Raw genomic sequence first — 9,275 nt, forward strand, 5'->3', positions numbered from 1 at the left:
GATTGTACAAGTCGGGATCTCTGTTATTAACAATGTCTTTTATTTCCCCCAACATGGTATCCATTTGCTCATACACCTCACCAATCACTGGTTTGTCTGTATCTGCAAACCGAATCATGTTATAAATTGGCTTGGTGAAATCCAATACCTGTCTCACAGTTGTCCAAAACTGCCCATCAAGAGCGGCCTCCTCCACCGTTTCAAAACCTGCAATGTCAGCTACATTTGTAGCCCTTTCCTTTAACACCTGCCAATTTGGACTTGATACCATGCTAGCTAAACCCTCTCTTACCTTCAAAAGGCGCCTGAAGGTGAGGTAATAGCTACCAAATCTAGTCCTCGCAATCTTCAGCAACTCCAATCTCGAGTGACTGCGGAAAAGGCCATGGGTATTGCTATGATTTGTAATAAATTTTATCATTTTTTTCCTTTCTTGTACAAATCACCAATCCATTGGTATTGTTCATTTTTGTTTTTGACAATATCATGCAACAGAAGGTTCAATGTGTGAACCAAACATCCAGACCAAAATATGTTCGGGTATCTATCCTCAATAATTGCTCCCGCTGCCTTACAATTAGGAGCATTATCAGTGATGACTTGGATGACATTGTATGGGTCAATACGCTCAATTGTTTCAAGCAATGCTTCTGCAATGTTGATAGCGGTCTTGAACTTGTCTGAGTAATCATGTGCAGCTAGAAAAATGGGACCACTTCGGGACACAGCGAGAACACTTATCAATGGCTTGCCTTTTACATTTGTCCATCCATCAGATACAATGGACACCCCATTGTCAGTCCAAGAACTTGTCATTTTATTCAAAGAATGTGATATTTTTGCTTTTTCATGATCAAGGCCAACTGTTCTTGCCTTGTCATACCCAGGTCTCTTGTATCCTTTAGGGGCATCATTTATGGCAGAAACCATTTCGTGCCAATAAGGTGAGCGTAGAACATTGAATGGTATCCCATTTGCATAGAGGAACCTGTAAATTTTTGAATCCACATCATTCCTACACCCCTCATCAAGGAAATCTGATATGGTTCTACGGCGTAAAGATGATGACCCTGAGCCTCCATGTCCATATCCACTGCCTTGGGAGGATGCTGAAGGAGTTCTTTGTGAGCTTTCAAAGAAACCCCTTGATCTTTTTGCTTTGTATTGGGCGTCCTCCTCTTCCTTTATGTATTTGGCTCTATCTTCTGTTGACACCTTGTCGCAAGTTCTGATTCCTATTTGTTTCTCTCCATCCCATGCCCTTTTCCCGCAAAGGTGTCTTCTCAAACGGGTGTATGAGCCTGTGAAATCAGAATTGCAATGGGGGCAATGAAATTTAGTGGTTCCACCCCCTCTCCCTGCTTCAGGCCTCTGAACATATTTCCACAATGGAGTTTGGTCTTGTTTAGTTTTTTGACCCTCATGTTCACCCTCCTCCACATCCTCCTCACTGGGGTTTTCACCTATTTGACTTCCTCCAGCTTCTTCATCCACCTCTTCAGTTTCAGGCCCCCTCCGTTTCCTACTCTCCACCACCATAATAACCAGAAAAGGGACCAGGAAGAGGAAAATGCCAATAAAAATCCCCAGGTCCATCGTGTTTGATGTTTGTAGGGTTTGAGTCTTGAATCTGCAAATTAATTTAGTTTATTGGGATTAATTCATTTAATTTATTAATTTAATTTAAATTAATGATCTTTAAACTCAAACAGGTAAATTAAACTAACCAAACTAACCACCTAACCAGCTAAACTAACTAAATGATTAAGTTACTTACCTCTGCAAGCTTGCTCCTCGCTCCTTGGCACTTGCTCCTCGCTCCTCAGCTCTGGCTCCTTGCTCCTCAGCTCTTGCTCCTTGCTCCTTTGCTCTCAAACTCAAGCTCAATCTCATTGAAATTATTTTGTTTTGGCCCATTGGGCTTATAAATCCAAAAAAATAAGTTAAATTTTTTGTTTTTTTCGGGTCCGCGGAATTTTTTTCCGCCGAATCGCTCCCGAATTTTTAAAATTCGCTCCTGGAGCGTTTTTTAATGCCCGGGAGCGATCAGGGAGCGATCGCTCCCCGATCGCTCCCGGGCATTAAAAAACGCTCCGGGAGCACGGGAGCGATCGCTCCCTGAAGTGCTCCCTCACAGACCAGGGAGCGCAAATTTTTTTACGGGAGCGCGCTCCCGAAAATCGCTCCCGTCCGAGAGCGATTTGGGGAGCGCACTCCCGACCCGCTCCCGAGCCGCTCCCGCCCGGAGCGCGCTTCGGGAGCGGGTTCGAAGGGGGGGGGGGCGCTCCCCCGCATCACTGCTATGGATACAACGTTCAGGAGTAGTGTTTTGTATGACTCAATGTCGTAGGTCAACCAAACAATGTTGTGGGAGTGCAGTGAGGAGTTACCTGTGCGAGGAGGTATCGAAGCCAAGTGACCAGAGCGCAGTCCATTGATATGTCTTAGCTGCTCAGACTTCCACCTCTATTAACCACCAGTTAGACTTCCCCAGCTCGTTCTAGTGATATTCCTTATTGTAGAGCCACCTGAATATTCATATCACTGCTCCCAACGTTCTTGTCTTATGTATGTTCATTGAACTCCCACATCCTTTTCACTTGATGGAGTCGAACCCCGAGTGTGCAAATGGATTGTGATAGTGGATTGTGAGGGTCGAGGGAGCATTAATACCAACGTCCATACAATCCAGGCTGAGATAAACTCACAACTACGTCCTTACGATTCTTCTGGAACAAGAGTAAGCCTGAAAGGGTGTTGCTACATCTTTGAAGTGCGCTCAATGCAAAAATGGGTATGGATTGACACAGAGAGCATCATGCAGAACTGTTAGATACATTAGGGTGGCAAGGAAAATTTTGGTGTTGTCCGAGCAACAGAAGCAGAGGTCAGAGAGACGTTGAGTAGAGTGGCTAGCAAAGAGATGAAATGGTCTACCGGAGGACTTACAAAAGCAAATATCTGATAACTGCGAGACCTACGAAACTAGGTATGAGGAGAAGATGTCAGTTTTTCTATATCAGGAAAATGGGTAGAGCTGCATGATAAGTATGCACACAAAGGCCATAAAAACAAGTGGCTCAAAATTGAGTAGGGCAGGAAATTGCCCGCTTTGATACCATGTTCGACATGCATGGAATGTGAATAGAATCTCAATGATAAACATGAGTGTGTATCTATTATTGACAAGGATATGCATTTACAGTACATTTTTGTGACCATTGGGTTCCACATCCCAAGGTCTCTTGGACTCTCATGGCTGTTCACATTCTACACCAACCCATAGAGGATTAGGTGTCCAACAAAACTCAATCAAAGCCTTGCAATTTTAGAGGAAAGAGGATTGAATATGTTTAGATTTCAAAACAAAAAACTCTCATTCCTTTTATATTTGAAAATTATGTAATTATTGATGATTCCTTCGTAGATTTTATTACTGATTTTTATGATGGAAGTTATATAAATATTCTTGATGATGGACAAGATAATGATCATAATAGAGCCTCTAAGCTAAAATAAATTTATTTTGAAGACTCTCAAGGAGAAAATGCTTTCTTCCACATATATTGATCAAAATAAAGATTGTGTTGTTGACAAACATGTGGATCTTCTTCAAGACAACATTGTTGAAGACAAATTCAAGAAAACTAGATGTTGCCTCCTATTTTCATAGATCATTTTCCTTATTTGAGTCTTTTTAGAGATTGGATTGTTGATAAAAACCAAATTCAAAACCTTTTTCATAATCCAACATAAATTTATAAAATCCATTCTTCTGAGGAGCATATTTTTATTGAATATAATGATGAGTTTCAAAAGCTAGTAATGTTGCCTTTTGCAAATAGTTTAGATCAACAATCTTGTGAAATTAGTGAATTGGTGTATAACAACTATAAAACGAAGTTTTGAAAATATAATTAAGGAAATGTTGATGAGATGATATTAATCAAAGAATGTAGACTTGAGGAAGGTGACTATGGCCCTTTTCATTTCTTTCATCAAATTTCCATAATACGGAAATTTACATCACCAATGTAGCAACAGAACTAGTGAATATACAAAGGAAGTTCATCCATGCATAGGATGATGAGGTATTTGTTATATCTTGTCATTTTAATGATTTTATAACATCCTACTTAAAGGTTTTTATCAGCTGAACTTTTGGCCATTTCCTTCATGGTCAATATGACTTTCAGTATCATATCAATTGCCAAGATTTAAAATTTTATTTTTATGAATTAAAAGTGAAAGGAAAATGCACTCATGAAATAAATAACTTTTGAGGTTGCACTAGAAATATGGTTTTACTTAACTAAGGTAGTTGAGTAGATTAATATAGGATGTTTCTACATAAATAAGCTCACTAAAATAAGCATTTGATTTTAAACTTCCAGTGATAGTTTGCTTATAATAAGAGTAAAGGACTTAGAACAAGACTCAAACCTAAATTTTATGGTTTTTAGAAATTGTTAAGGCACAAAACTTGATTTGCAAGGCAATAATGAAGGCACCTAATTTGCTGGTTCTTAGCACCTCGCAAGGAGATGTTATCCCCCATGGACCCTATGTTGTAACATAAATTAATTTCATGAAAATATTTGACCCTAGGGAACCTTCGCTCATTAATCTTATCCATAAACCATTTTTCTACACTAGGTCTCATAAGCCAAATTCCCATTTAATTAAAGCTAACCTAGCCATATAAATTAAATGGTTAGTAAATATATATAGACATCAATCCATGATAAACATCAAAACACTTATCCTATAATACATCTCACATTGCTTAGATTAAGAAAAATCATAAAAATTAACTAAATTATAACTTTATTTTAAATTTTATATATATATAGATATAAGTTAAACATATATACATTTTAAAAGACGTGTAACAATATTCTTAACCATGGAGATTCACCCCCACTTTACCATGAGAATTCTTAACGTGCAAATAACTTTTGTTACAACACCATGACTTATCATTACCACACATTCAATATGACACATGTTGATATGTCATTTTCTTTAATTAATCAATTTGAATTAAAAGAGCATAACTAATTTGGAGATAAATTTTAATTTTTGGGTTATGAACACTACTATTAATATTCTAGCATATTCCATGGAGGGTAAATCTCTACCATCCACCTAATAATTATTAATAATTAAATTAAAATTCTAAAAACCATATTTTGAGAAACATATCTACCAACTTAATAAAAATTAAAAATTATATATACGTAAAATACAAAATATTAATTTATTAATATTACTACGTAAAAAAACAATCAAATAAATGATAATGAATTAGTTTTAATAATTTTTGTTCCATATGTTATAATGACATTAATAAAATTAAACAATATATAAAATAAAACAAAAACATAAAAAGTCAAATATAAAACATTAAAACATTAAAACTTTGCGATAGCATAAACTCCCCCATCTTTATATTTCAGTGCGCTGACAATAACACCCAATAAACCACGTGGTTTCTTCTTTAAACTCCGGTGGGCAAGGCCCTATATAATTTTCAATCACATTTTATAAAAGTGCGAGTGAATTAATGCATAGGTATTAGAATATATAGTAGGTTTGATTTAATATTTTAACATCTTATTAAATAAATTTGTAAATCATTTTTAACATGTTTAATAAACAATACAACTATAATTTTTACTGTTTTACTAAAATGGAAATAAATTAATTAATATAATTAAAATAAAATAAAATGCATATTTTTATAATAAATAAAAATAAAACTATTTAAACAAAATAAAAATATTAAAACATTAATAAAATTTGGTTTCCACTTAAAATGTATTCGGCTCCTAAAGAGTTCAATCGTAGATGAAAGGAAACCTAACATATTTTGCTATTATTAGACATCAATCTTTTCAGGTACATAAATTTATTCAATAACGTTATCATCAATATATTGATAGTGTTCAGTTTCACACTTGAGGCATCATTTATCAACATAAATAGAAGAGCGGAAGACTAAAAGAGAGAGGGAGGAAGTAAAGGCAAAGAAGTTTAGATTTTGGGCACAAGGAGATTGTATTCTGTGAATAGTATTTTTTATATTCTAATCAAAAGCTTATTCTTTCATCTATTGGAAGTTAGTGTTCTTATGTTATGTTTTTCTTATAAGTTATGTATTTGCGATTCATTTATACATATTAAAAGTTATATGAATACATGAGAGACTAAACTGAGGATCAATTTCCCTTACATTACCTAGCAAAATTATATTTTACACATAGAATTATGATTCAATCAACATGTTTTAATCATACCTCCAGTGAAATAAAAGATAGTTTCCTTGTATTACATATAACTAGTATTTGCTATGCATTTGAACCATAGGAATATTATTCCTATGTGTTTTGTTCATATATATATATATATATATATATATATATATATATATAAACACCAATGAGAAGATATTATATTGAATATGTGCCCAATTGCAGCAAAATACACAGAAGAATCATTAAATTCGCACCAACATCAGAGGTCCTTCACCAAGGAATTGATTACCATAACAAAAAGACTAGAAAGAAAAGTAGTCTACATACATAACGGTCCTACATACATAAATTCGGCAAAACTGAGACAAAAAAATTGCAAATTTGCATAAAGATCCCATTAAAAAGGATAGTAGAAATCTTACTCCGCAGGCATGTTTAGGTCAAAATGAAGGTTGTCAGGGACATGGTTTGGAGTTGAGTAGGCTAATTCCTAGTTTCCTGGGGCATTGCCACTTAGCCTCAGATCATTAATATGATCTCAAATAACATCGAGTTCATCCTCAAGACAGTAAAGCTTGGATTTGAGAGATTGAAGCTCCTCCGTGGCAAAAATAAGAAAGTTATCCTACTGATGAATTTTCCATTTCAAGTCCATATTACCCACTTGCAAGCCTATGGGTGTTTTCCGCATGTGTTGTAAGCATTTCTACCAGATGTAGCTAGACTGTTAGTATTGGACAACATAATTGGCATAGTAGTGGAGGGGGGGGGGGGGCAGACGAGGTTAAAGGAGCAATAGAGACAGTGTATAAGGAGATAATGCAAAAGGTATCACAAGGAATTAGAGGAATTTTGAGGTCTAAAATGGGCCTCCTAAGGAAATTATAAAATAATAGTGGAAATAATAAAATAAGATTACATTACATCATCAAATTTTAGAGTGTAAAAAAAAAAAAAAAAAAACTATTTTTTCAACTTATCTCCCTATGGGTTTACTCAAATTTCGAGTGGTAACGCTCATTGATTACAAAACTTGATTCCTCATCCAAGGAGTACCCATGTTGCATACGTTCGATGGAACCTATTACACGAAAAATGAGAAATACATGAAAAGCATGATTGGAATCATGTTTTTTCATGTATTTCTCATTATTCGTGTTGCAAGGTCCATCGAAAGTATGCAACATGGGTACTCCTTGGATGAGGAATTAAATTTTGCATCCAACGAGTACTCCCACTCAAAATTTGAGTAAAACCTTAGGGAGATAAGTTGAAAATATGAGTTGAAAAAGTAGTTTTATTATTTTATTATTTTTAATCTTTTTACTTTTTTACTCAAAAAATAGTGAATCATCCCCCATGGTTGATATCATCATCTTGAATCTCATTGGTTCTTGTAAAGTTTATTTTGGTTTTACATTTTTCTTTGGAGGCCCATTTTAGACCTCAAAATTCCCCTAATGGGATACTTGATACGATAGAGGGCTAGAGGGTTATTAGAGACAAGAAACTAGTACTATGGAATAAAGTTGAGGTGAGATTTTTCATAGAGGTTTGAAAAGCCAAACCTGGGGAGACAAGAGTAAAGTCTAAAATAGAAAAGCAAGGGCTTTCTTTAGCCACAAAGAGGAGGGAGAAGAAAAGGATGGTCCAAGACAAAGTGCTTGGATGGTGATAATTCTAACGAGACCCAAATTATAGTAGATATCCATAATAGAGCTATTCACAACAAAATGAAGGAGAGACTTAATAAAGCCATAACACAAGAACTGAAGGCAAACTTGGAGGCGATAAACCTAATTGAAACCTGAGTTGTTGAAGATGATTTTGTCGTTACTTATGTTGGATGTGTTGGCAGTCTTCTCAGGGAGGGTCTTTGAGAGAGATATCCTCCACTTGACCACGCTATAGTGGTTGGGGAGCCAAAACCTTGTCCCTCGAATGATAAGGAAGCTTGTAGTCACTAGGGGTTCATTACAAATCCTATTAGTGTTCAAATTTACAGATGCCACGATGAACTTAGAGGGGAAAAGATAAAATTTTTGAGATGGGAAAGATGGAGAGGAGATTTAATGAGAAACTATGCCAACATAGATGAATGGAGGTATGAACCAAGCCTACAATTTAACCCTGAAGAGACATTACTCCTACACAGTACCATTGAACCACAATTAAGGCGATGCATGCTTGAACTTGCCAAATGCATCATAGTGTGGGTTGGTGGAGCAGAACAAGGTGTATTCCTATGTAATTGGCAGAGAGAAGGGTGGGGAGTTAATATAACCCCCCACACATGCATCAAACTTTCATCATGCACCACAAATCCATCCTGCATGGCTTTTAAAACTTTAGTTTTTGTTTTAAAAAAATTTCTATTCACGTAAGGATAGTGTTGAAGGGGTAACATAGGATAGAGAAATGGCATAGGAGGAATTAGGGAATAGTGTGCTAGTCCTTGTGACCATTGACGCCCTTTTGATGGACTTCAAGGAGGAAAGCTAGAATGGATTGAAAGGATATGATAGAGGAATTTTGAGGAAAAGAGGCTCAAATCACAATTTATCCTTCTAAGGCAAAGATTAAGGAGATTTCTTTAGGGTAGGAGGCATTGATCATATGTTGAATAGTGATCAAAGAATTGTTCGGGATTGTTAAATCTGAAATTCCCATTTCATGGGCCAAAGATAGACTCAATAGAAGATTGTACATTTCTGCTTGATTATTGGTTTTCCTACCAAGCCCCAAAAGTAATTGGAAAAAAAATTTCCTTCGAGATTAAAAGCAATCCCTCCCCCTCCTTCCACCCTTGAGTGTATATTAAAGTATCATTGAATACAATAAATCTGAGTTATTGGAGACTTCCACAGTTTCTCATATTGTTAGATATTTTCTAAATAACACTGGCTGGAGGGATCACATATATTACACAGTACAATAAATCTATTAAAAAATCCTACTAAATACTTCATCACATCAAAACTAGTTCAATTATAGTTATCTACCTTAGTTGGAAGGTAG

This window comes from Pinus tabuliformis, chromosome 8, assembly GCF_031772625.1.
Source record: "Pinus tabuliformis cultivar Carrire ecotype Pingquan chromosome 8, CPIR1, whole genome shotgun sequence".
Taxonomy (NCBI): domain Eukaryota; kingdom Viridiplantae; phylum Streptophyta; class Pinopsida; order Pinales; family Pinaceae; genus Pinus; species Pinus tabuliformis.